At 36.9% G+C, this 25,655-nt stretch overlaps 1 protein-coding gene across 2 annotated transcripts in view; it reads right to left on the bottom strand.

The window, feature by feature from the left end:
* The window catches only part of brinp1 (BMP/retinoic acid inducible neural specific 1), a 214,025-nt gene extending 188,626 nt beyond the window's left edge, over positions 1–25,399 (bottom strand). The window contains exons 1-2 of one of the 2 annotated variants that reach the window (XM_088356051.1): positions 25,071–25,399; positions 4,265–4,464 (exon numbers count right to left, since the gene is read on the bottom strand). The gene's annotated coding sequence lies outside the window, so the exon portion shown is untranslated. The remainder of the gene's footprint in view (positions 1–4,264; positions 4,465–25,070) is intronic. The other variant, XM_088356050.1, reaches the window with a different exon arrangement.
* Positions 25,400–25,655: the final 256 nt, after the last annotated feature.

Below are 25,655 nucleotides of genomic sequence, written 5' to 3'. Positions count from 1 at the left end.
GACCTTCAGCAAAAGTAGAATATTTGGAAGTTACGCACACCACCTTTAATTATTTTGCTTTTGTATGTGTGTGAAGCAAATAAGCCCAGCACAAAATTGTCTTCCAAGTAACTCAGAACTTTCGAATGGATGGAATGAAGGCATCTCCTTTTGGACAGTTCCCGAACGCACCAATTCATCATGTACCATAATACAATCTGATAAAATGAAGTTTTAAATGTAATCAAAACATCCGAGGCTACGTATTGATAAAATAATGTTCCCACCATACATAATAATGTCGATTGGAGGGGCATTCTCAAGTACAGAACATTACGCAGATGTCTCTAAAAAGTTCAATGACCCGATACTTTGATTATCTGATATCTAAGACCACGTCAATAGAGGCATGATCTGGTCAAGCGTCTCTGGTCCACATAAAAATATGAACTGACCAATAATTTGTGTTCTTTTCCACGGGTCCGCATAGCAGGCACTTGATGCGGCCTTTGCAGTCATGCACGGCAGCCTCAAGTTCAGCACATGGGCCATACAATGCGACATACGGGAGCATTAGACCAAACCTCTCCACAACAACAAGTAAGATGACCAATTTAAATTTAACACCCTGTTTGTTGGTTCTTGGGAATGACCGTTTTTTTCTGTACAAGGGAATCTCCCCAAACCGACGAGCATGATACCAGGAAACACTTTCTTTTTTTGCTAGTAACTTTCAGCTGTCGTATAATATCAAACGTACCGCTCCTCACTTTTTTCTGATCATTAATTATCTGTGTTAAAAATTGTGTGTGTTATTTCCATCAGCCTGGTTCATTGATTCAATTTTCTTGAATCTTGAACTCATATCAGAACTCAAAGGAACTCAAGTAATAACATTTTATTTTCTATCTGTAGGAAATTCTAGCATTGTTCAGAGAAAAAAAAAAGATTTATTGTGGAGCACAAGCGACACCTAGAAGCAAATTTGTTTAACGACTGCAGTAAAGAATCATCTTTTTCAATCCTACAGATTTTCAAAACTAAAGCTAGAAAAATCCCCACATGTATGAAAAAAAAATCTTAAAATGAGTACAATTGATCAAATATTGGCTACATTAAATATTTCAGCTTTTTAAACAAAATTATTTTCTGTACAAAGCTTATTTATCCGACTTTACACGTGACAGGAGTTCTCTCAAACCTTAAGCTCAGCACTGAGAATTTTCCCGGATAGAAAGATTTGTCGCTGTACGACAAGAGACGCTGACTCACTGTAAGTAGTTTCCTTCTCTACTGCAAATCGATGCAATAGAAGGAACACCGTCTTCCTCCGAGCCGCTTTCATTGTCTCTTTCCCAGATGGGAACGCAAACAAACTATCTGCACTTTGTCGCGTCACGGGCGAAGAAAGTACCATCTTTCTGCACCCTGGAACTCCTCTCTCAGTGCAGGTTAGAGCAGCCATTCCGAGAGTTAAGATTGGAAATAGAGTGCTCTTGACCTCCTGCCTTTGAAATTCTCCGACCGCTAGTGTATGCTCTCCTCCCTTGAGCTTTCTTTTTTCTGCAACTCAGAGGCCTTTGCCACAAGGCTCGTGGTCTCATTTATCACTTCTTTCTTTCCAAGATGGAGTGGGAAGCATATTCCAGCTGCCATGTTGCTGCAAACATCAAACCCTGGTATTTGCAATATGACGATTTTTCATCATTGCCGATGTGTGTGCAAAAATGCAGTTTTGTTTTTGGGTCCTTTTAATAAAACACCGTTTATATTTAAGCTACTTAAAGTAAACTAAAAAAAGCCCAGTGATGTGTCAGCAAAGTTCGAATATATTTTCAAGATTGTAGATATACGCCCAGATTTAAAATCTTTATTGGTGGAGCCAGAATTTGTATTCAACTTCATTAGTATTTTATCATCTCCCACCTGGTTATAATGATGGTAAATATATATTTGCACTAAAATAAAATATCATTGATTTAATATTTTTTTCAATATCAACTTTTGTTTTCATACTGAAAATATGAAAACGTTTGGCTTGTTTCAAGTATTCTTTTCCAATATGTCTAAAAAAAATATTTGTGTTTGCACAATAAATCAAGTATTTGCTAGATAGGATTATTTGTCATTTTTTTAAAGCAAGTTTATTTTTTTAATTTACTGCATAAGACAAATAAGATACTGTACATTATCTTGAAGTGAGAAAAAACATAGATAAAATGATCAAATATTTGTGAAAACGGGGTAAGAGTTAATTTTATTTTGCAGTGAAGGGTATTAACAAAAACATAAATAAACAAGAAAAATCTATTATTAGCCCGTTGGCAGAACCTTTTATTCATGCTATTGATTTTTCTTATTTTAAGGTTTCTTTTTTAATCTTCTTCCTTGAACTAAATAAAAGCACTAATCCTTAAATCATATCTCGCAATGGTAGGGTCGTGTGAGGCACCATTTCTTTTTGCGTGTCTTAGGCGAGTACAGCCTGGTGGGGCTCGATACTTGATTAATATTATTAACGAAACTGGAGTGCCACGTCCAATTTTATTGTTACAATATGTTCAACCCATTTTGTAACAATGACAATTAAGGTATATTCTATTCTATTCTAATTTTAATACATTGTTTCAATTGTAAAAAAATCGAGCTAAACTCATTAAAAGTAGCTTTTTTACCTTTTTTTTATAGAAGACAGATCATTTGTTCTTAATTAAAGAATATAGAAAAGAAACCAAATACTGATAATGAGCAAACCAGCAGCTGTATAAGAATTATTTTTTTCTTACTAAATGAGCCTAACCATTCGAAAAATATAGGAAAATACAAAACAAATTGTGTAAAATGAGACAAAACTGTCTGCAAATAGATCAGGATGTTTTTTTTTTTCTTTTAGCAATAAAAAAGTAGTTCACCACCCTACATCTCCATATATCGGCCCAAGGCTGGGTAACTGAATCATTAAGTTTTACTTGCTGAACAAGAAAAGGGTAGTGGTGGTATAATGTTTAGTTCAGTAGCAATCTAAGATTTTGTTTTCTTAAATTTTTATTATTTATTCACGTATCTATTGTTTTATTTGTTTGTTTGTTCTTTGCACTTTGGTATTTCAGAGGCTTGTATTTTTGGGGGGTTGCTTCCTTATGAATATCAAGTATATAGTATAATTGAGTTTATTTTTTGGTATCTATTTTTTTCTTCGCAATATGGAGATAAACAAAACCATGTACGATTGCCTGTTATGTTAAATGATTTGTCTATCAATAAGAAAAAAAAATAAAAAATATAAAAAGTAGTTCATGGATTCAAAAATATTAGCGTCTCCTGCGCAACACTATATAGTGACATTTCGTGGTCAAATATTACACAGTGTCCCATTAGTGCTAGCAATCGTAAATATTCTCAGGTGGGAGGCATTATTTTTTTCTGAATCTTTATTGTTTGTATTCGTGTCATGAAAAAAACAAACAAAATATCAAATTAACCCTCTTAACCCGTCTTCACTAGACCCCGCTTATAAGGAGATACATTGAATTTTAAACACCAAATTTAAGATTGCTTGGAAAAACAACTTGTTACGTGCGATATACATGTTTTACTTATTTGCATTTCTCAAATTAGCGTGGGGGGGTTGTCGTGGAACAGAGTTTTGGATGCATTTTCATTCATTTCAATGACTTGAGTTTCTTTATTTTTTTTCTTTGATCTGAGATTATTCCAAGACACAGCAATCCACGCAAAAACCACCACAGCTGTCTTATTTACTTCTGCTACTGATTATCTTAAAAAAAAAAAAAACATTGTAACAATGTGTTACTGGGTGACTTCCATGGAAATGTATAAGAAAACAGCACATTATTTTGGCTACTATTGGGACCAATCCCCCAAAAAAATCAAATTTAAAGTTTAAAATATATAATTCAAGGGATTTGGGGAAGTTTTTACCCATATTGACCCAAAGACAACAGGCAGGCTAAAAGAATAACTGTGCTACCAGTGAGCTAAAACTGCAAGATAAAGCATTTGCAAAATGTGAAAAATGCCACGCAAGCTTGTCAGCTCTGAACATCCCCATGATTCTGCAAAGCTAGTCCCGCCTGGATTTATTTTTGGCCCTAACATGATCAAGATTGTTGTGGAGCAAACTGTGCATTTTATTTCCCCTCTCTCTTTTGCTAACGACCGTTTCAATGTGCTGCGTTGCCTTTTCCGCGCCCTACATGGGCGACGTGGCGGCATGCTGAGTGTGCACGTTGCAAGAACACGATACAGCGCTGCGGAGCTTCACCTGCTCCCTTTTCTGTCTGTCATTATCGCTAACAACAGTGGCTCCCTTTGAGTGGGCTGCACTTCCAGCATCCGTGGGAATATGATGACTCCCGTCACTGTACACCGGCCGTCTCCTCGGAAAATCGATTGCTCGGAATCCACGTTGTAAATCTATAGCGGGTAGGGCAAACTACGGCCCGTCAGGCTTTTCCCTCCGGCCTGCCAAATGAAAAGATCAAAACATAATGACATTCTATATAATAGTAAATAAGATACTGGTAATTAAATAAGTGGTGAGTTTTGCTCTAATTTCATTATACTTAGCTTTAGACATAATAATTTTTTCTTCGAAGCAGTTCTCAAATTCGCTCCATCCACTAAAGGGCGCCAGCGATTCACCATAAAATTTAGTTTAATCAGTCTCATAACCGGAAGTGAAAACCCACTACACTTATTGCGTCTCAACCCTGAAAAGACTAAAATATTAATTATTGGTCCATCTAAATGCCATGACTTGTTCTCAAACACTGCTCTGCACATTGGCAAATGTAATATCACCCAGAGTCGAGGTTTTCTTAATTTTTTCATGCAGGGGTTTTGAGTTTTTCCTTGCCATCATGTGGGTTTTAGGTCAGGGGATAGTGTAATAATAGCCTTTAGTCGGTGCAGCCCTTTGAGACTAATTGTGATTAATGGCTATAAAAATAAGCATGACTTGACTTGAATTGTTTTTTCAATGCCATCTTTATCCCGTTGTTGTTTAGTTTTTGGAGGATGATGGACCGATGTGGGGGAGGCAAGAACTGGAAACTGGGGCATTCAAAACAAAGATATGGATTATAAAAAAAAACTAATAGCATAGTACAAAACAAAAGTACAAAAATAAGTGGGCACAAAACATCTAACACAATGCCCAAACCAGAAACCCGAAATTAAAAAAAAACCTGGAATTGGAAGAGGCAAGGAGAGTGTGTCTACAACAAAAATACTTCTACAGAGATACTGCAAAATTCCTACAAAATGTAATCTTTAAAAACACAGACATAATATACTGTTTTGCTCTCATTCTGAAAAGATTTGTTTTTATAGAAATACTAAAAATACTACCACAGAAATACTACAATACATCCCCATGACTGCATGTATATTTATTCATAAATAAAAATATTGGATAGGTCTCCAGGATCGGCCCCCTGACCAAATCATTTAAACTAACGTGGCCCCTGACTCCAAATAGTTGCCCAGACATGTAGGCATGTGAACTGACACGATACCTGGCTCACACTTTATATAGCCATATCCCACCCAGTGGGAGGTGTCTAGAGTCAAGAACACATTCACATTTTTGACTCTTTCAGGAAGATTGATACAAAGGAGGGGATCCCCAGTCCCATCAGCCGCCCCAAGACTGAGAGGTTGCTGGTTCAAGCCTCGGCCGAGTCATACCTAAGACTTACAACATTGGTACTCATAGCCTCCCTGCTTGGCATTCAGCATTAGGGGTTGGAAGTGAGGGGTTTGGTCACCATTAATAAAATAGCATAAATAATTAATTAAAAAATAAGATAAAAGATTACTACAGTTATAACTTAATATTTTGGCACAATAAGGAAAATAATAATTGACTATCAACATTTTGACCAAAAAATTAACATGTATTAGGAAAATCAATGCAAAATATTATAAAATGTGATTATTATTACAAAACAAAAACATTTTAAAAGTGTTAAATTGAGTTATTTGGTAATATTTAAAAATGTAGTTCTTTATACCTCCTTTAGAAATACAAAAATTCTAACATTTGAAAAAAAATTTGACAATGTTTAAAATTATATTCATTTTTCCTATTCTAGGTATTATTATGCAATATTTTATATTTACTATGTAGTAAATGTTTTAAAATATAAAGAGAGTAATTCTATAAATATCTATCGCTTTTTTTTTTTAATTCAACCACATCTTTTTTTTTCTAATTGTGGTATATTGTAAATTGTTTTTCCAGTAAAATAAAAAAAATGTCTTATGATGTTAGAAAAATATTACATTATTTTAACTTTTTACTCCACAAAAAAAAAAAAAAAATGATACAAGAATGTTCTATTAATGTGGCAAAAAGTAAGAAATATTACAAGAACAAATATAGAATATGATAAAATATGAACAATATTGCAAAATAATATAATAAATACGTGTTAATGTGTAAGTACCTCTGTCATTTAAAAAAAAAACATCGTTCTTTTTTCTCAAAGAAATGGTGAAAATATTCATTATTTATTTATTTCTCATTTTTATTGTTCGTCTGCATATTTTCCTCAACACTATTTTTCCTATTTTACTAAACTGTAAGTGTTTTTACAATAAAATAAGAAAAACAATACTTTAGTAATTCTGCTTGTTTCAACATTATGAATCATTTTTTATACTATTTCACTTGAAAAACATGTGAAGGATACGGTGAGCTAAAACACGTTAAAATATATCGTAATAAGAAGAACAATAATTATTTTTAAATGAAAAAAAACATACTTTACATCTAAAAACAATACTGAAAATTAGCGATTTTAGAGCTCAATGAAACAATAAATGTATGGTGATCTTAAAAACAGACAGATGAAAGAAAAGGGAATGCACTTCCTATTGAAAAGTTAAATTTAAGACACATGAAATAATCTATTAAATGTGGATTTACTTTTACCTAAATTTTTGATGCTATGTATTTATGTTTTGAAGTGCACATCCTCATTACTGTATCTGCAGTAAAACTGATAATTGATGGAAATACAAAGCTCTCGACAGCCGGCTTGAGAAACGCTCATATCTGTGCAGACTTTTCAAAAAGAAAAAGTAAAAAAAATGGCTGATTTGTGTTTCTTTATTCTCAGTTCTGACACTTCAAATCTATCCATCCGCCTCCGCTTTTCTCCAAGGAACAAACAACATATAACCTGATTGAAAATGTTATATGCTAAAATTAGGTGAAGAAGACTGCGCTGGAGGTTCTTTTCAAATTCAACAGGGTAAATTTGTGTATCACCACGCAATTTTTCTCTCGATTGAAATGTTTCAGAATGTTTCTTCATGGGTAGATTGGCGACGCGTGCACATCTCCATAGTCAAACGCAATTCTTTTTTTTTTTTTGTTATTGTTCAAAGTCAGCCCGTGGGGCCCAACATGAGAGCTTTCCAATTTCATGTCGGAAACAATGTTGCATGTTTGTACATCATCAAGAAGCGCTTTTGGAACAATATCCGAAGACATTAGCAAGATATTGCACTTTATTTCAAGTGAAATCGAGTTTACAACAACACAAGAATTGTATTCACATTTTATGAAAAAAGGTCTGCTTGAATGCCTATCGACACAAAAAATGTCGTCAAACACCTTGGGGTGGGCAAACAAAATTATAAATTAGGTCTCATTACTAAGCAGTAAATTTGATAACTATTTTTGTCGAAATTTTGTGGTATTTTTGTAGGTTATCTGTGTTGTAGACACATAAAGGATTAATGAAGACAAAGGTGGCACAAACATATGTTTTTATGAGTAGTACTTTATTTACTATTGTATATATGTTATATATTTATTTTTCGTTTGGTGGCCGGATGACAGGCAACATGTGGCCCTTGGGCGATACTTTGCCCATATGTGTGTATATATATTCATATATATATATATATATATATATATATATATATATATAAATATGTGTGTGTGTGCAGCGCGGTGTTGCAGTGGTTAGCTCGTGTGCAGCACAGTTCTGAGGTCATGAGATCAATCCTTCCTGTGTGGAGTTTGCATGTTCTCCACGTGCTTGTGTGGGTTTCCTCAGGGCACTCCAGTTTCCCCCCTGAAGGATTTTTTATTTTATACGATTAAATACAAATTACATTTAAATGCAAAAGATATTTACTGGCTGAGCTGTGGGGCGAGATCAATATAACCTAGTGGAGAATGATGATTACAGCAGGAGCTGGGACAAGGGCTGACGCAAGAGGAGCCTGTGTGACACAGGAAGGCAGGCATTGTTTGGAGAAGTTGTACTAATAAGCTATGCTGATATGAGTTTTTTAGACATCGTGACGCCCTTCGGCGAGGAGGTGGTGAAGCTGGCACCTGGCGCGCCCATAGGAGGAGTAGCCACGCCCATGGGATGAGTCAGCATGCTCATGGGAGGAGCCGGCGCGCCAGCTTGTGAAAAGACGTGGGAAGATCGGAAGATCGAGAGGGACAATTGAGAAAGGAGGCTCGACAAAGAACGACAATAATTTGGCTAATTCGGCTAATTCGATGGAGTTCACTTAGTTACTTTAAGAAATAAATCTGCCCCCGTGTGAAAATGTCGGCTATTCTTGTCCATCTTTTCCCAGAAAGAAAAGAGCATGCATTGTTAGGAGAATGAAGTTTGTGTTTGGTTGATGGAGTCAGATAACTCATTCGAACAATTTTGTAAATGACACAATTGTAATATTCAAAACTAGCATCCCTCATTCCAAAAACATGCATTTCAGGTTAATTGACCAGTCTAAATAAGTGAGGAGTTTCTTCACAATTTATGTTTGCATTGTAATAAAATCCAAGAAACAATAATTCATTATCATATTGGTATAATACTTGATGTTTATTATAATTTCTCTGATATGCCAAAAGTTAGAATAGTTTTTATCATTCTAATAATTATATTTTGTTAAAAAATATAACAAATATGACAACATCTAAAACATTAAAGAAATAGTATTCATTAAACACCATTTTTCTCATTACTAAAGGAATAGGACCATTTAAGATAAAATAAGACAAATACAGCTTCTTTAGCCAGGGATTGGTGCGTTAAGACCCTCTCCTTTGGCTTCCACCTAGCTCTCAAAGCCCCAGGGGACCCTCCCATGGGTGGTGAGCCCAGGGGACCCACAATGTCCCTTCGGGCTAAGCCTGGTCGGACCCCGTTGCACCAGGCGCTCTCCAGCTGACCCCACCTCCAGGCTTAGCTCCAGACAGCGCCCTGGGGAGGGAAATTGTGTGCCAAAGGTATTTTTCATCATTAGCCTCATTGGGACTCAGAAACCCCTCAATATACAATAAGGTTACAACACCTGGTATTCCAAGGGGGTCTCCCATCTAAGTACTAACCAGGCCTAACCCTGCTTAGCTTGTTCTCAGGGTATTATGTAAGATGAAGATTAACACCTCCAATTTCGAGACCATGGTTCGCACCCAGAAAAAAGGTTTAATGCCCTCTCTGGGTTGGGGGACGAGATCCTGCCCCAAGTGGAGGAAGTTCCAGTATCCTGAGGTCATGTCCACGCGCAAGGGTTAGTTGGAACGGGAGATTGACAAACAAATTGGTTTGGCGTCTGCAGATCTTGTACTGGTCCACTGTGTTGACGGAGAAGCTGAGCCAAAAGGCAAAGCTCTCGATTTACCAGTCAATCTACAGTATGTTCCTTCTCTTACCTATGGTCACAAACTGTAGATCATGACTAAAAGAGGAAGATTCAGGATACGAGCAGCTGAAAGTTTCCTCCGCAGGGTAGCAGGACTCTCCCTTAGAGATAATGCGAGAAGCTCGGTTATCTGGGAGGGACTCAGCGTAGAGGCGCTTTTCTTCTGCATTGAGAGGAGCCAGCTGATGTGGCTAGGGCATCTGATTGGGATGCATCATGGACGCTTCCCTCAGGAGGTTTACTGGGCATGTACCACCAGCAGGAGACCCTAAACTGGTCTGGGAATGCCTTGGGATCTCGGATGAGGTGTTGTATTTGGTTGGGGATAGGGAGGTCTGGGCTTTCCTGCTGAGGCTGTTGCAGGATAATGAAAGATGATGGTTGGATGTAAAAACATTACATCTTGAATTGAGGAAAAAGTTAGAGCAATGGAGTTAAGTTTTTGGAGTTCAATAAACTCTAAAAAAAATGTTTAATATAAAAAATGAAAACTCTAAGAAAAGGAACTAAATTGGTGTGCTTGCTTTTCCACGGATAAGATAATTTGGATTTCCCTCTATGGTGCTCTTTTTACCAATAACATAGCATCCAATGAACTCAGCGAATACTATTTTTGCTGATGGTGCTTCAAAGGAGGTGCCCATTTGTCATTTATTCGTGTCCAGCTGTCTCTCGCTCACCACTGGGATTTTATAACAAACGGACCAAACGTCCCATATGTTCCCCTTAAAAATCTCACCATGACACCAGTGGGGTTTTGGAGTCATATAATTGCGCTCGACATCCATCCAGTGTCAATTTCCACTTCTGCTCCAGGGTCACATACGCCTCTACACGCTCCATCTCCGTCATCCCAATTTCCCCCAAATACATTTCAAACCCTGTCACGCTTGTAATAGGTACGCTACACGATGACCGCTTGTCAAGATTAAAGAACGACGACTCCCCTTCAAGACGGGAGAAAGTAGCATTCCTGTAATTGCTGATAAAAGCCAGCACACTTCCTCCGTCCTCCCCGGCCGCCCGGCCTCCGTGTCAACGCGCCGGCCTGAGTGATTTAAGCCGAAAACGGTCCTGGCCGACCACTTTCCCGCCCGTGCTGATATTGCAGTTTAGTCGAGGGAATTCAAGTCCAATTGACCAGTTTTTATTCACCTTCCAATTGCCAAGTCTTTTAACGTGAGACTGCGCCGTACCCAGGGCCGGGCAGCCTTTCATAAAAAGGAAAAAAAGGAGCTAGCGCCACGACAAATCGCGCCAATACTACACGCCTGCGAACATTCGGTACGGCTTCTGCCTCGACAATCTGACTTTGTTGTATAACCTGCAGTGCCTGTGCAACAAAGTGCCATGGGTTCCTTTTTCATGCTGTCTTTATGCTGAGTGCCAAGACTGAACTGTTACATTTTTTTTAAGGTAAAATAGACAGTGCCGGATTTAACTCTGACGTGATTGGTGTTTCACAATTGTCTTCAATAATCATTTTTCAAAGTGACTTGCTCTCAGTAGAGGCGGGTTAAGCTCTGCCTCAACTGGCATCATTGAAATAAAAAAAACAACTAATTCAGTGCCATACAATGTAATTTCCTTTTTAGAAGCATTGTCCCTGAATGCCAAAACATTCAAATTTGTAGTTATTTTTTTTAACAAAAAAAAACATTACAAAGGGTTTGCCGTAGCTCATCAGTCAGTACCAAACCTTTGGATATGATTTCAGTATGATAACTGGGAGGTCGCTGGTTCGCGCCTCGGCCGAGTCATACCTAAGACTTATAACATTGGTAAAAATGGCGGCGCCCTCTGTTGGCTGCGGCTGCATCGGCTCGCTACAACGGGTCAGGTGTATCGACATTTCGTTCTGTGTACATTGTTACAAAGAATGACAATACAAGGGAAATTATTATTATTATTATTATTATAAATTACCATTATATGGCAGTAGTGCCTTTGATACTTGGCCACACATCGACGAAGCCCCACTTCCTGGTGTAGCTTCCTGTATGTGATGTAGTTTGTAAGCGGCCGCCCCAGAGTAGGCGTAGTGAAGCAATGTGGAAGAAAAGTGAATATATGAGTAATGACAGACAAATGCTTCAACAAAGCTTTATTCTTTCTAAAAAAGATGACGGAGTCCCCATATAAAATCTCTCAAAATTAATGAATACAAAACTAAGATATTTTTACATATTTTGGGGTAAAATAGCATGAACAGAAGATTAAATTTGAAAATAATAATTTCCAGTGGAGGTTATTACTATTATTGGGGCGGCAGTGGTTCAGGAGGTAGAGCGCTCGTCTTGGGATCAAGAGATCGCAGTTCGAATCCCTCTGTGTTACGTGTCGAAGTGTCCTTGGGTAAGACACTGAACCCCTAATGGCCCCAATAAGCAGGTTAGCGCCTTACATGGCTGCACGGCCGCTATTGGGAAATGTGAAGAACACTGTAAAGCGCTTTGGGAAGTCTTGACTTGAAAAGCGCTATATAAATGCAGATCATTTCATTTCATTTCATTTCATTATTATTTTATTTCTGCTGAGGGAGCTCAAACGTCAACTTAAAACAAAAGTAATTACCTGTATTATTACAGGTATTAGTAATAGTGTGTCATATGGCAGATTATTTATCTAATTTAGCTAATCTCAAGTATTATTTTCCTTCTTTTTAGGCCAATTTCCCGCGGGATACTAGAAACAACTTTGATAACAACGTGGAGCTACACTATGTGGAAAAATAAAATATCAAAATATATAAAGTGGACCTTCCAAAAACAGCAGTGAGAATAGTAACAACCATCTATAATAATATAATATTCCCGTTGTGACACTCCAACCTTGGCACTGTGAACATCCATAGACATAAAAAGGAGTTCAGCGGGGGGCCGCTTTAAACGAAAGGCTCAGCGCGACTTCAAAATGTTCTTATAATCTTGCATTAAGTCCTAAACCTGTCCCGTAAATTTGCTGCACAGCATTTATAATTCATTCGTTCTGCGTTTGCGCTATTCCCGGCCTCCGTTTCCGCAACTAAATATTCAAGGGTTTGGCAGAAACTATGCTGGCAGCTGACCTCAACCTCTTTACTGTAAGTAAAACAACTTTTATCAGTCAGATATAAATTATGTAAATGCAATTCACATCGTTCTCGCTCATTAGGGTCAGTTTCCAGCCAGAGACGATCCCAACTGACTTTGGGGCGGGTCGCACTTTGAACTCGTTTTCACCCAATCGTCGTGTGCAGAAACAAACAAGCATTTGTGCTCAAAAGTTATTTTCGGTTTATATTCAGCTTGTATCGTGGAAAGCCTCAAATGTGGAGATGAGATTCCATAGCATGGCATTGGAATCGTGCGCCAGACAACTAACGCTCATGATAATTGATTAATTATGATTCATCTTTAAACTTGTGATGTATTTTGTGATGGTGCAGTATACAAGTCAAATAAAAATCTCTTTAGAAGATTCAAGGTACCTAATTATATTTGTCTTGACTGTAAAATGTCATTGTACTATTTTTCATTGCACTATTGTTTTGATGCAAATACATATTGTACTATTTCTGCCTATTTAGCCAAACATTTTTGTATCTTAAGCCTGAAGAGAGCATTTCGGCTGAGGATTATTATTACAAAGTTTCAAAATAAAATAAATGAAGTGCACTCTGTCCCCAATTTTTCGGGAGAGTGTTGTCCTTCCAAAGGGCATGCAAGAATGGTTCTCTCCCTTTCTTATAGAAAAAAGGCGTAGAATTGACAAATCAAAACTGAAACCTTAAGAGCAAAGAAAGGAAGTCACCAAATCACAGATCTTTGTTAAAGCTGGATCTAGCTCCCTTTCACAGATGTTCTGATAACATATGGCAGACTCAAGGACACTTGGAAACATGACTGGGAATGTCCCTAATTTTGAACACTAGAAGTGAATACTTCACTCAAATATGTGGATAAGCATAAAGTGCATTTATAAGAACTAAATTAGTAATGTGATTGTCAAAGTAATAATCTGCTGATTAAATATTAAAACCAATATAGCTGAAATATCATGCCATAGTGACAATATGCTATGTCATATTTTAATCAACAGTTAATCTAACAGTTTATTGACTATAACTTTGTCACCAAGGATTTTCCAGAGGTTGAAATCAGGACCATGGGCAGGCCATGCCATGAAGTCAATGTTTTCATCTTCAAGGAAATTCTTTACCTGTTGTTCTATCTGACATGGAGCATTGTCCTTTTTCTATGCTAATGAAAGGTTTGATCATTTCAGTGTGGGCCTTCAGTCCAAATGCTCTTAAACAGCGAGACACTGTATAGTGAGACAGATCCTTACCATGCCCAGCACTGAACTGGACAGCAATTCCAGCTGCAGTGTGAAGATGATTACCCAGTGACTTGTCCTCTCTGGTATTTATCTTCTGAGTATGACCAGCCTTCTTGGGCGACTTTGTAGATTTGTAAAGATTCAATATTTTTGAAATAATAGATTGCTATGGCTGATAGGGTCCCGTATGTCGCTTTCATCTGGACAACCTGTTGCCAGAGGGTTTCAGTCACTTAAGAACGGCCCACCATCTTGCAAAGTCAGTAAAACTGGCAGTTAGAATGACAGTTAAATAGAGGTTAACAGATAATCAAGGAGAAAGAGAGAAGGAGAGAGAGAGAGAGAGAGAGAGAGAGAGAGAGAGAGAGAGAGAGAGAGAGAGAGAGAGAGAGAGAGAGAGAGAGAGTATATGTACATATCTTGGATGGAAGTTCCAACTAACATTTTCCAATAGACTTTACTTAAAATGAAAATGGTTTTATCATTAAAAAGTTATCAATATAACGTCAGAAAAAAACTCATCGTTTTTTGGACACAGTGCACAGAAAAGGGACTATAATCTCATGGAAAATTTACTCATTCATTTAAAAAAAAAGTAAATAAATGATTTGAAAAACAAGTATTTCACTCGTTCAAATTAAATAATGTAGAGGTTATTAAAAATATATATTTTATTCTTCTTTAATTTCTTTATAAAGTGAATTTGTATGTGTTATTCAATTACTTTATTTTAAAGCTATTCAACTATTCCACTCCAGCCCTGCTAATTTCATTTTAACAACTTTAATGCTGAATGGTTCAGTCGAAATGAGGGTGGAAATGTGTGGTGGGGTCGTTATTACCATGGCAACGGGCAGGAAGTAACAATGGCTGACCGCAAATGTCCATTAATTGCTATCCAATACTTGCTCCCCACTGCTCGGACGTGACAGGTTGTGGTTAGTGAGCTCCGAAGTTCCAATTCAGATGTGCTAATGGCATGTCCGCCGGGAAACGATCACGTAGATGACAATTGCATTGTCCCGGAGTACTATTTTTTTTTTATCTCGGCTTTTCTGGTCATGCCAAGAGTTGAAGACAGTCATGTAACATCAGGCTGGGTTGGTACACCTTTCTCGTCCCCTAATTCAACGGATTACAAGAGACCCGTACTTTTTAACTAGGCAACAGAACGTGTATTTTTCCTCCCCTCAATCATGCATATAAGTTCCAAAATATTTCACAAGTCATTGATCCCGGGAGATTAATTTTCAAAGTGTACAGTTCTCACCGGATAACTACGAAAAGCAAAACGAACGGCGCGCCTAGATGAAAAACAGACAGCGATTGTAGTAATCAGGGAATGCATAGCGCGAATTTCATCTTGTAATAGAGTAAATCATCAAAAGGTAAGTTTACCTACTGTCATGTACATATACTATTGTCCAGATAGCTACCTGTTAGCGTGCGGGCTCCAGAAGGCCTCCAATTATGTTTAGTCTATGTTAGTCCAGTCCAGTTTGCAGTCGGCTAGCTGGCTAGCCAGAAGTGCTTATTGTTTTTTCTCTCAGCGGTATTTATGTTTGTTTCTGCAGTGGCTGGCGATTATCCTGACTGCTTACTGCATGTTTTCGGTAAGCCTCCCGGCTTCATCTGGCGTCATACCTCAGGATGTCAAAGACAAGACAGACTGTGTTCAAATTGCATTATCCCGGAAAACAATTAGAATACTGTATACCAAGGGGGGACTGTTTTTAGCCAAAAGAGCCATTAAAGGAAACATATTTTGATTTTACTTTAGGGAGTCACATGATACATTTTAGGACAAAATTCAACAAAACCTCCAAACCCTCCAGACAAAAGCTAATCATTTAGCACATCTTATTTCAATATGTGATGTTTGCTGATTTGATAAAATCTTTGAAATAATAATAATGCCAGAGCTTGTGTCCCATATGAATATACATATATCTCTTCAAATCTGTCTCCCTCCCGCAGTTACTTAAGAGTGTTGATGCTCATTTTGACGTTTTTTTTGTCCTTAATAATGGGTTCAAGCAAAGTTATCCCGTGAAAATGTCAGAAAATACTGCAAACGAGAATAGGAATGTATTTATCTTCAGTGCAGACGGCGCTGGGTGAGAAGAAGTAGGGGTGCACACCCCCAGTGCAAAGCTCTGGCCATACATACCCCTCACTAAATCTAACTACTCTAGGACATTTGCTTTTGCTTATGGGGGTTTATAGTTTGTTATGTGGCTTTTCATCATAAACTATCTCAACAGTGAACATATATTGTTAAATTAGCTTTCATATAAAGAATAATATAGTGATTTACTGCCAAAACAAGGTATGTTCATGTGATACCCTGACTGTAAACTGCAATTTAAAATGTGTGCTATATATACTGTAATGAACCCTGTCAATGGTCATTAATGTCTTGGCTTCGCACGTACGAAAGTGTTAACAATACAATTGTGCAAGTTCTTTCATCTACGAGCCATATATACTAATGAAAAGAGCCATGTATGGCTCGTGAGTCGTTGGTTCTCGACCCCTAGTTTAAAGGGTTGCACAGGTCTAGCTGCCTTTGCAGTGGTTTTATGCTCTCTCCATTTTGAAATTATTGCTCACCCGGTGCTCCGGGAGACGTGTCAATGTTGCAAAATTTCCTTTTGTAGCATTATTGCTTTGCGCTATTTCACAACGTTATCCCAGGTCTGCCTGGTGTGTTCTTCGGTCTTTATAATGCTGTTTGTTATCTAGTGTCTCCTTTCACAGAGCAAGTTAGTTTAAACTAAGACTTAATGACACACAAGTGCACCATGTCATTGTTAGACATTCACTGTAAGTTGACATTGGTTAATTCAAGTCATCAGGGAACTTCTAGAGTCATTTGACTGAGTTGAGAAAACATGGGGGCAATTTCTTTTTTTTTTGAGACACCTACTCTTCCGTTTTTTGGGTTCCGCCTCATGATTGTGTTTTACACGTTTTTGATTTTTAGAAAATATATTGTTTTAGCTTTAAGCTTGAAGCATGAAATATGGAAACATGACAAAAAGTACTTGAGGGGCCAATATTTTTGCTAGGCGCTGTATCTGCAGCAAGTCTTATACTATTCTATTTTATCATCCACAGAGTTCCCCCCATGAGAAAATTACGAGAGATCGCATGGATTATTATTAATAAGTGTGATACTTAAAGCACCGAAGATCAGCCCTGGTTAAAATCCTGATATTTACCTTGAGAGTAACATCTACGTGATCTGGGTAATTTGTATAATTTATATCGCGTTCGCCAGCAAATTACAGTTCCCAAAGTAAGAATTAAAATAACCGCACACCTCTCTGGAAATGTTTCATTAAAAGGGGAAAGGGGGGGAAATGATGAAAAGCTTCACGAGGGCAAGATTAATGGCATTATTTTTACTTCCCTAATTAATTGGCAAGTGAGTTGATATCAGTAAATCATTGGCACAATCAAGGCCAAATTACAAGCTCTTTAGTCCCTCCACATTTGAAATTGTGATTGCAATTCTGGGCTGCATAAATGGGCTCCATCTGATCATATAATGAATTAGTCAAGGATCAAGCTAATAGCGCGGGTTTTGTGGTCCATATCAGGTGAATGCAGAGGCCAATTATGCTTCGGGATTATCAAGTTCAAAAGGATGAAGCTCAAGACCAGAAGGCGTTGTAGTCTTGGTTAATTAAATAGGGATTATCATCATCCTGATTGGTTGCTTAGTCCTCTGTGATTAAAAATGGGATGTTGCAAAAGCGTGCAACAGAAAGTTCAACGTAATGTGAAAACCAACATTTTTTGGGTTAACTTTTTGGAAGTAATACATGAACACATGATGAATGGCATAACGAATAACACCATTAATGCAATTTATTCATAAATGTATGCATTTTGTCGTGTTTTTTGTCATAATTGTTTTAGTCATTTATTCTGTTTTTTGTTTTCTTGTGTATTTTGTCATTTATTTGTCATGTATTTTGACGTGTAATTTGTTGTGCATTTCGTCATTTATGTTATCATGGATTTTTTCATTCTTTTTGTCTTTTATTTCTTTCAGTATTTTCTAGCCATTTATTTTGTGGTTCCTTTTGTTGTGTATTTGGTCGATTACTTTGTTGGTCATTTTGTCATGTATTTTCTCCTTTTGTCATGTATTTTGTCGGGTTTTTTTGGCATGTATTTTGTCATTTATTTTGTCATGTATTTTGTCCTGTAATTTGTCATTCATTTTGAGATAAGATAAGTCATCAGATCAAATGGATAATATTCTAAAAGTGTTGCATGACTATTGTGTCTTGCAACCAAAAACAAGTGCTCATATTCACAACAAACATACAAACTACAGAGACTTAAAATGGCCAAAAAGCACTTTTTTTTCTTTTGCAAGGGTTTCGGTTTTCGGGTACATGTAGCAGCGAGATGGCTGACAATTATGACAGCTCCTTGTGATTGAGAATTGTTTCGCTTTGTGGTATATATCGAGTGGTCTTAAGCGCCCTCTACAGTCCAACATGTAAATGTTTTTAAAAAGAAAGTATACGCAGCAGAAACACGGATATTAAAGCACTACAGCTATGTGAAAAAATACTTCAAATTTGTTGTTACTTTGGAGAATTATTGTCTGTAAGTATGACACAGATTGTGATGACTTTCTGGAAATACTGTTTTTGTTTATTTTAGGATTTGGTACACACTTACGTACTTTTGTGTGACTCGGTATTAGCATGTTTTAGCTTAGCACGGATTTTTTCTGTATAGTTATAAAGCTAACAGCAATTTTTGGTACTTTTGTTTCAGTTTTACGGCAACCTTTTAAGGGTAATGGTCGAGGCCATTGCCTGAATAAACAGCAGTCACTAAGAAACTAAATCAGGTTATTCGGGACGTCGTTCGCCAGCTGTCTAGTTGGCAAAATCGGTAAAACTTGGGAGCAAGGGCAGCATAAGGATCCTGTTATTTTAAATGAATACACATTTCTTATATTTCTGCTCATTGTTTTATGCTTTATGAATGAATTCATTTTTACAACTAAGAAGCACAAATTAATACACACTGTCCTGATAATATCTGTTCCAGATTTTTTTTTTATTGATTGGGATTTTGTGTGTCGGGGGGATAGTTTGATGCCAATGAAAAGTCCGACAAAAGCCACTATTCTTGAGCAGAATTACCATTGCTCATTTATACAAAAGAAAAACAACGTTCGGATCAATGTTCTTTGTTCTGGTCCATTGCAAAGAGCAAGTAGTTCCACTGCAAGTTCATTGCTCATTTAAGGCTTCTGGAGGACTGCTACCGAATGCAAATGTTGCTTTCAAGAGGTTTTTCCTACTTTGAAGGGAGAATGAACAAGAGTATAAAACAAGGGTGCAAACACATTTACAGCATACGAGCTACTTAAAAACGAGCTGGTCAAATGATCTACCCATTACGAAAACTGCAAAACATCTAATTATTTCCCAACACTTTGAGGATTCTATTTAAAATATTTGATTAAAGTAAAAACTAACTAAAACAAATGAAGATTCAGGGGCAGTATTGAAAAATAAGATCCTAATTTGTGTGATGGAACAATCAAAACATTTGTCAATACAAGCCTAAATAAATCAAATGTGTTTACTCAAAATGAAACAACAGTCTAATAGTAAAAAGTGTCATATCAGTCTTTTTTTTAAGTCAAGTCAAGTCAAATTTATTTATAAAGCCCTTAATCACAAAAAATGTCTCAAAGGACTGCACAGGATTACAATTACACAATTACAATTACCTGATCTTAAACCCACATGGCCAATGATGTTGCAAAGAAATAATAACTAACGCTGAAATGCTTACATGCTGAATGGCAGTGTGTTCCTACAAATACACAGCACTGAATACAGTTCCCTGTGATCTACTGGTACTACTTCTAGGATCCACCGGTAGATCACGATCTAGGTAACGACCACCCCTGGTACAGAAGCCAAAGCCAGGGTGACAAAGGGAGTAAATTTAACTTTCAGAGGAGCAATAGCCCACTATGAACATCACAATTTTTGATGAAAAATAGAATGTGTCTGTTGTGATAGTTTCCTGCACTGGCCCGGGGTCCCAAAGGGCCTTGGGACAGACTTCCTTTTTCAACCCGGCTTTTTACTTGGTGGGTGCAATTATCCAGGCAGAAGTCTTTCAACCCCTAAGAATTGGCAGACATAGTTTAAGTTCAACTGAGTTTTTTGACCCACTATTGTTATTGTTGTTTTTTTGTATTCTTGAAAAAAAAAACTGAAAAATCCCTAAATTACAGATTCTTACTTGTATGACTTTTTTTTAGATTGGTTGCAAAGTAGAAAAAAAAATGTAGAAATGTTTTTATTCATATTTCCAAGTACAATCATGCACTTTAAAATGAAAACAACAGGAGGGTTAATCTGGTTCTACTGTTGAATACAAATCAACTTAAATTATAATACTATATTGAATTTGGTAATAGTGAGACATTTATGGAGTGAGAATGTATTATTTCATATTTCGCATGTACAAATGCTGCCCTACTTACGAATGAGATATTTATTGTATGTTTAAGGTTTATATAAGGATGTTTAAGGCTTGTATAAATAACCAGCGTTGTTTTGTATCAAAAAATAAACATTTGATAAAATATTATGCTCTATAAAGATGAATAGAGTGAAATTTAACTTACTTGTGGAAGATGGGCTTCAAGAGTTTGGCTACTTCCTCCTCCGTGGTAGAAAGTGGCCGAAAAAAAGTGATTTAACCATTTTCTTACTCTCATCAAGCTTTCTTATTCCACTTTCATTTCAAGGGAAAATGCTCGCCTCTTTTTTACACCAACCATATAGAATGGATGCAGGAGATATTAAACAATAAAAATGTCAAAGTTCTTAGCGCGCTTGAGATACCATATAGAATGTTTACACACAAACTAGGATACAGAAGACGGATTTCTTCTTTGGGGTGGATGCTGCGTGAGCTCTCACAGCGCCACACACCGGTAGTGCCGGAGAGAAGCACTACAAGTTAATAAAAAATCTAACTTGCAGCAATGCCTGGATATTTTTTGATATCCTGAAAAAACTGTTTCTATTGTTTTTTGTAAGTCAAATGGTGGCAAGTAGGGGAGCGCCTGTACTATTTTATTATATTTATGTCATACGATAATACATTAATCCATCGCTAAAAAAAACAGTTTCACTGTCGTGAATTTCATCATGCATTATCCTTAGCATTCTGATTAGCTAAACAGTCCCTTGAAGAAGAGGTATGGGTAAAAAAAAAGAATAAATACATGTTTTGTGTCTGGGATACACTATTTCAATTTGTTAAACACATTCTTGGGCATTTATAATTTGTTTATGTAATGCTTTTAATGTCTCTTAATACATACCTATCACTTTTATGTATAAATTATTGATAACTTCAATGGCAGGTAAAAAAAATCCACATCCATGTTATGCCTCATACCCAATTAAAATCTGTAAATGACTGATATGAGCTTAACAACTGCTTCAAGTTAAAACAAATTCACCTTAATATTTGCTAGCATAAAACATTGCCTTTAATGCAGTCTTGAAGGCTATGTTTAAATCCGCAACAGATGGCTTGCCATTAAGAAAATGGTCCTAATCAAAATTCAGCATTTTCCTTCACAAATGCAAATCCAAAATGAGTCATTAAAATAAGCCAGTGTGTGAGTAATCATTACGCTTAATGGCAAGGCTTCATTGACTCAGCATCTTTTTTTTTCACGTTTTTCTCATTTTTTTGCATTCTCGTGAAAACAAATGCAATTTAGCAATCACCAACATATTCTCCAAAATTTGAACAAAAATAAACATTTGACCAGGGAACCGAAAAAGTAGCGCCGCACCTCAGGTGACAGCATATGTGAAAAAAAGCATCAAAGTTCAACAGCTGGTATGGAAAAGGGGATGCTGACATCTCAGTTTGATGCTGCCAATTTGGGTGAAATTCAAGCTTGCCATTCAAGGCCAGATTTTTAATGAGTTGCATTACCTCCGGTCACACGTAGGAGGTTTAATATCCAAACTGGGGATAATGCTAAAGTACTGTATATTTTAGGGATATCCAATAAACTGAATGAATGTTTCTTTATGTTTCTAGAAAGCTGGACATTCTGTGTAAATAATAAAATGTCGGAAATCAACAATATAACACAAAATGGATCCATGAGTTTGAGAAATTTGTATTCAATCGAAAAAATGGGTTCGGATTTTTGAGTTAAACACGTAAAAAGCATCCGAAACCAAAACAAAGTTTTGATTTGTTCTTCACAAGAATTTTTTTCAATGACTGAAACAAATACCAATAAATCCAAATAAAAAAAGCTATGAGAAAAAAATAATATATACATACTTGAATAATATGGGTTACCCTGTTGATATTTTATTGCGTAATATTTAGTGAGTAATAAAAACTACTTTTGCAGCTTCCTCACTGAAGCAAAGGGACATCGAATCACTACTGCCACGTGAGGTTGAACATTGAAACTGCACATTCTCTTCACGTAATTACTGTGACAAAAAGTGTAGGGAATTTGAAAGCAAAGCCACTTTTAGAAAAATAGCCAGGGTTAAATAGTTTCAGACAAAATACAATTTCAAGTATGTAGAATGAAAACAATGTAAAATGAGGAAAAAACATCAAATGTATTTAATTATTTTTTTTTTCTTGCTGATTAGTTTTTTTATTTAAAAGTGTTTTCCCCTTTGACCATGTTTTAATAAAATGTCTCACTACACTTTTTTTTCAAACAGTTAAATTAAAACTACTACTACCACTACTTTAACAGCATCTTTACTTAATCAATAGAATGTTGAATCACTGCTGCCACGTGTGGCTGAATAATGAAACTGCATACTCCCTTCACATAATTAATAAGCGCATGAAATATTGTGAACAAAAACAGTGTTGGAAGTGTGAAACCAAACAAAGTTTGAAATATATTATATATCCAGGGTTATAAAATGTGAAATAACAGACTATTGTGAGGATATTTTATTCAACACTGCAAAAATGGCAATTAAAATGATGTAAAATAAAAAAAAACATCCGATTTATTCTTATTTTTCTTGCAGATAATTTTGACTATTTAAATATAATTTTCAACTTTTACCATGTTTTATTGAAAAAGTCTTACTCTGTTGGATTTTGTCCTAATTGCCTGCAACTCCATGCTGAAACATTTGCAATTAAAATAAGAAAATATATATAGTAAATAAGACAAAGGCTTAAAATTAGCAAAACGTTCTGCCAAAAGAACATAAAGATTAGTTTGATTGAGCATCTTTCAAGGGATAGTGTGTACTATTTGACCACTGGAGGTCACTGTAATGCGTAGTGCAAGCAAAAACGAAAGAGGGGATTACAAATTATGGAGAGTCAATGTTACTGAACTGCACTGTTTGTCTTTTCTTTTTTTGCTTAGCATTTTAAAAAGTATGAAAAAAGAAGGAAAAAAGGAATTGAAAAAAGAAAAAAAGTTAAAGCCTAAAGCAAATAAGAGAAGAGGAAAGAAAAACAAGGAAACAAAGAATAAAAGAAAGACGCAAAAGATAAAGGAGGGAAGACAGAAATAAAAACAATAATAAACAAATAAAACGAAAAAAAAAGGAAGGAAAGACAGACAAAGAAATAAGAAAACAAAAAGAAATAAAAAAACCAATTAAAAAAAAGTTAAAAAGCAAACAAAAAGGAAAAAAGGGAAAGGAAAAAAAGTTGTTCTGGGTTATTTTTGAGTTGCTGTAGCACATGCTATGTGAAATAAAATACTAATTTCACCACTTACGAGAATTAAAAAAAAAACACTTTTATCTGTAAGTTAATGTATTCTGCCTATTATCCAAATCAAGAGTGTTTTTTTAATCAGTAATTATTATTAGTTTTTTTACTTTTTCTCACACACACTTTGACATAGGGTTGGGGCATCCATCATAGAGCAACACGAACATAAAATATAATTAATCAGTGAATAATCAGTGATTATTTTTAACCACCAGGAGGCCCTAAATATACCCAGTGTCCCTTTAAGGGATGGCTCTCAAAAGAGTCACTAAAGTCTGTGCACCTCAACAACTTCGTAGTTCATTTCTGTTTTTTCAAAGTAAAAGCACATTTTAAAGGGTATTCATTCAAACCAATACATCAATACATGCCAAAGGTGACAGTCCATTCTTAGTTTTGAAGCTCAGATACAAATCATTCACCAGGATTCCTTGATAGAAATCATTCACCTCCACTCTTTCTTTTGGAGGGGGGGTGTAAACTAAAGAGCTTGAGGCTGACTGTGGCATTTGCGTGTCATATTTGTGAATAGATGGATAAGTAAATACATGCATCAATACATGAATAAAATATAAAATAAATCTATAACTGTGATTTGCAATTGATAAGGCCAACCGATCAAACGAGGCATCAACACTGGAAGGATCTCAAACCCTAGGGGGAGGCCATGCAATCATAATCATGTTTGCAGGTTTATGTTTGCTCTGCTGCAAATATAATATCAATTCGTGCCACGTCAAATAACTGAACCCCAGACCCTCGCACTTTCCGTACAGAAGCCCTTTCTGCGGAGTTGATATTGCCAGATCATTAGCAGACGACTCGCCTCGGGCCACAAACGCAATACCTTGAATGGAAAAGAGCATGAGCTCCCCTTGCAGTCAGCCTGTGGAACAGCGCTGGGAAGGTAAACTTTTAGATGAGAGAACTTTCTCCTTTTGACATGCTGGATTATACTTCAGATAATTTTATTTACAGACAAATAAGAGGTGGGGGTAGTGGTATTATATGGAATTTATAGTATTTTTTCTAACTTTTTACCCCAACTACAAGAATGTGTAGTGAGCAAAATAGCCTTGCTATCATAAACGTATTGTATTTAAATGTATTTAAGCCTAATTTCACCCACCTTCCCCCGGTATCAAATTACAGAGATGCGAACCGTGCTAGGAATACAAACAGTTTACACCAGAACGTCTAAAAAAAGGACAAAGCTACAAAAACGCGCGTTTTCAAAGGAGTGTGCACGCACTCACCTAAATCAGACGCGCCCCTTCGAGGCTGGCCCCCCCTGTGTGACTTGCGCGGTGGGCAACTTGTGCTAGAGCATCCGGTGCTCGGTGCTGCTGCTGCTGCTGCTGCTGCTGGTCCTGATGCTGGCGCTGATGCTGTTGCTGGATTGCGGCTAATTGGGCAATCCTGGCAATCCTTTTCATGCTCGGGAGAGTGGTGGTGGGGGAGAAATCCAAGCTCTGGTTCGCTGTAGTGCGCACTGGACGAGAAGAAAAAGAAGAAGGAGAAAGTCCGTCAAGAGGGGAGCTCGTTGTGTGCACGCGCCTGTGTGGCGTTCTTGTGGCTTTGCGGTTGGGGAAGGTGTGTGCGCGCCCGCGTGATGTAGGAGGGAGAGAGGAGGGAGGCGATGCTCAGACTCTAAACGGGAGGGGGGAAATGAAAAAAGGGGGAGTGTCCATGCAGACGGCAAGGAGGTGGGGGGTGTAGCGGTTGAGGACCGGATGAGGTAACCGAGGGGAGGGTGCTTAGGGTGGATGAGGACAAGAATCTTATGGTACATTTGGAAAAAAAAACACAAATGAGTCTGGTAGCAAGGCATTCAGTCTTGC

This window comes from Urocampus carinirostris, chromosome 16, assembly GCF_059441175.1.
Source record: "Urocampus carinirostris isolate Australia breed hairy pipefish chromosome 16, RoL_Ucar_1.0, whole genome shotgun sequence".
NCBI lineage: Eukaryota > Metazoa > Chordata > Actinopteri > Syngnathiformes > Syngnathidae > Urocampus > Urocampus carinirostris.
The sequence above is the reverse complement of the archived record's forward strand: the minus strand, read 5'-3'. Positions and strand labels throughout refer to the sequence as shown.